The sequence below is a fragment of the Octopus bimaculoides genome, chromosome 4 (genome assembly GCF_001194135.2).
Source record: "Octopus bimaculoides isolate UCB-OBI-ISO-001 chromosome 4, ASM119413v2, whole genome shotgun sequence".
Classification (NCBI taxonomy): Eukaryota; Metazoa; Mollusca; class Cephalopoda; order Octopoda; family Octopodidae; genus Octopus; species Octopus bimaculoides.
The window spans coordinates 83,976,383-83,979,824 of record NC_068984.1 but is presented as its reverse complement, the minus strand read 5'-3'; the positions used below and the strand labels follow the sequence as shown (position 1 = coordinate 83,979,824).

Sequence of the window (3,442 nt, the reverse complement as noted above, 5' to 3'; positions counted from 1 at the left end):
GCTTAGCCTGAAGAAATAAGCGATAATAATAATAATGATAATAATATAATGGTAAGCGGAATTTTTACTCATCCCAGCAAGTACTACGTGGTAATATATTAAGCCGGGGCCCGTCAGAAGAAACAAGACGGAATCCCCCTACCATCATCAAAACATGGCTCCAGCAGGCGTTTCCTTAACAACGTCAGTACACAAACCTACCAGAGCTTCTTCGCTACTGGAAAGTTGTTGATAAATTACAAGCCATTTCGTTATTAGTTTGTGGTGAAATCTAGACACAAATTGAATTTAACGACAACATTTATATACTCATATAAAACAAAACGAAACAGAACAAAAAGCACAAGTAAAAATCTGTATTCTGTAAGTTTAATAAAGTTAATTTGATGGTCGCTAACCGAACATGCCTCAGTTGTCAAGACGCTATTTAGTTTAATGGCGACGGCGCCATCTTTTTAGTATTAATTCAGTGGATCTTTATTTTCTCTTTCCCTCTCTTGTTATAAAACCTATGCTTTGTCTTTTAAGTGATTACGATATTTTGTTTTGTAAATGGTTTAGGCAACTATATTTGTCGGTAACTTCGAAAGAGAGGTTTTCTTTCTCCTTTTCTCAGTAAAGCGTATGCTAAATAATAACAGCAAACCCGGTTATGTAAATAACGAGACCGGATCGGAAATGACGTTGCTAACGCATGCCTCAGTTGTCAAGACGCTATTCTCATTCTAATATAGGCACCGCCATCTTAGCATCACCTTGTAAGCAAATGTGTCGTTAGGTTTCTAAACGACATCCGATGTAGATATAGTTCCAATATTTTTCATTTATTTTCTCGAAAGAAATACCTAAACTACTGCAGCACAGAATTATTATTCGATCGGTATATCATAATATTTTCAATATACTTACAGTAATCGTTGTATGAAAGGGAGCATTAAACCACCGTCTGTCCACAGAAAGCAAGAAGTAGTACCAGTGCTAGGATACATTGTATAGTGAGAGAGTGTGGCAACTGTTGCCCTAGGAATAAACGCCATAGCCACGGTATCTACTGACGACTGCAGCCCGCCAACAACACACACCAAAAGGTGATTTTCCTTTTCCCATTTATGTTTCTAACACTGTATACACACCGCTGACCTCATAGTAACACAATAGCAACATAGTTAGATTACCGAATGGGTCACGATTTTTATTACCGATCATGTTTTTAGACGTTCCATCTTGTATGTCGAAAACAATCGTTTTGTTTCGTAAAATGGCGATTTATACAAAGTTACATACATACACACACAATTATTGTTTGACACCGTACGAACTGTCCAGATTTTTCTTGTCGTTGCCAGTGCTGACAACTGACTTTCTCGTGCGACGAATTACGATTGGTAGTCGACACACAAGCCAATGTTCTTTACAGACCTATGCTGTTTGTTATATTTTTTATTGGACATGAAGAAATGGGTCAGTTTCTCTCTCACTCTCTCTTTCTTTCTCTCTCGTCTCTCTGTTTCTATCTAGCGTGTGTTAGTTGCTGCTGCCATGTGCCATAGTAACCAATATGTTTGCGGCCGATTCTTACCACAACAGTCCACTCTTCTTAGACCTGTCCAAAGCAACAAACACTATAATGCAACACTACACATCTGGCTCTGCATCTAATCAGTCACTCTTAACAGCTCCAATGACTGCTTGGGGAGTGCATGAATGTCACGGATTCTCATTTCCATTCTTTCTGCTATTCTAAAATTTCACACCAAATGTTTTAAAAAATCACGAATGCATATATCATATATACTCTTGTTTCTCTTTGACTATTTTCATTATTGAACACATAGTATAGACACGTGCGCGCACACATTACTCCATCTTACACATACACACAGGTGTCCTTTTATTTATTTTTACAATGATACACTCACTTGTCCTCTTCTCCCATCTGTGATGTGATTTCTTCTTTTTGACAAAGCTATCTCGTTTGTTTATAATGTAATCGATTTTCGAAGAGCATAAGGATTTTGTATGATTGACTAATCAGAGATCTTTATAAAGAATTATTGAAGATCCTTGTTGGTGTTGTGCTGTTGTGTCATAGTAGTTTGGTAGCCACGATTCCTTCTCTTTTCCTAACTGGCCCAAGCCTCTGTATACATATATACGTACGTATGTATGTATATATATATATATATATATATATATATATATATGTATAAACTAATACATCTGTGTGTTGTTTACACACCCGTCTTCGTCTTTTGTTTTTTTGTAAATTCTCACTATGTGTGTATGTGTATATATATATAGAGAGAGATAGATAGATAGATAGATACACATACATGTGTGTGACCAGCGTCTGGTGTGATTATCAGCAACAATTGTTGAAAGTGCACGCCCGCACTGTTGTTGCTTACACATGTACTTACACATAGAAGCTCATGCACACACCTTACGAGGATGCGAAGTCCCTTTCTAATCTCATCGGCAACTGATGGCGACCGACAACTATTCCACTCACGGAGAGCCAGTCACACACATACACATATATAGATATTAGTCTATCTCTATCTTTATATATATATATATGTGAGTGTGTTACAAATTACAATCACGACAACTACTATAAGCTAAGCTTTTAACTGTTAGTATTACTATTAGTAATATTGTTGCTACAACTCCTCCTGTCAAGCCAACAAGGGAGCCTGTATGCAGTCGCCGGACCTGCTACAAACAGCAGCTAAATTCCCCTCCAACCCCTCTCTACAGTCTTTCAAGGAAAAGAAGGATAAATTGGATAGTGTAATCCTAGATATACTAGCTCTGAAAAATTACGGAATTGGCACGACTGGAACGCGTTGATTATAGGCCTCCTGCTCAATCTAGCAGACCTCGGGCTACACAATAATAACTACTACCTACTACGATTGCTACAACTACAACCGCTACTGTTACTATTACTGCCAGTATGCTAGTGTTTACTTATTGATATAAGCAGTGTTTTTGATAATATTGTATTCGTTCGTTCCTTTTAATATTCCAGTTCTGACCTCTTTATTCTTTTTCCCTTTGCTAATTTAATCGACATTTTGATTGTCGGTTAATGACTGGCCAAAGGGATTTGGTGTTTGCCTAAAAGACAAGGTGCTAGAGAGGGGGCTAAAGAGACAGGCAGACAGCTGCTGAGAGAGTGGGGGATAGTTGATAATTCCATTTGCTCGAGCTAGTTAAGGTCCTTTCCAGACAGGTTCGAACTTGTTCGTTCTTGCGTGCATGCTTTACATACATACATACATATATATATATAGAGAGAGAGAGAGAGACACACACACACACACTCTGATGTACATTCTTAAAAAATGGTGCCAGATAAACACATGTATACTTCCATAAGGCTTTTATTTTTATGAGAAAAGTGAAGTTGTATATATATGTGTATATATATATATAT

The 3,442-nt window shown here is 37.4% G+C and overlaps 1 protein-coding gene across 8 annotated transcripts in view; it reads left to right on the top strand.

Annotated features, from left to right (window-relative positions):
• The first annotated feature begins 995 nt into the window (after positions 1-995).
• The window catches only part of LOC106870734 (transcription factor RFX3), a 75,442-nt gene continuing 72,995 nt past the window's right edge, over positions 996-3,442 (top strand). For 3 of the 8 annotated variants that reach the window (XM_014916918.2, XM_014916912.2, XM_014916909.2), the window contains exon 1: positions 1,008-1,088. The gene's annotated coding sequence lies outside the window, so the exon portion shown is untranslated. Of the gene's footprint in view, positions 1,089-3,442 lie in introns of all 8 variants that reach the window. The other 5 variants (XM_014916910.2, XM_014916916.2, XM_014916914.2 and 2 more) reach the window with 4 other exon arrangements.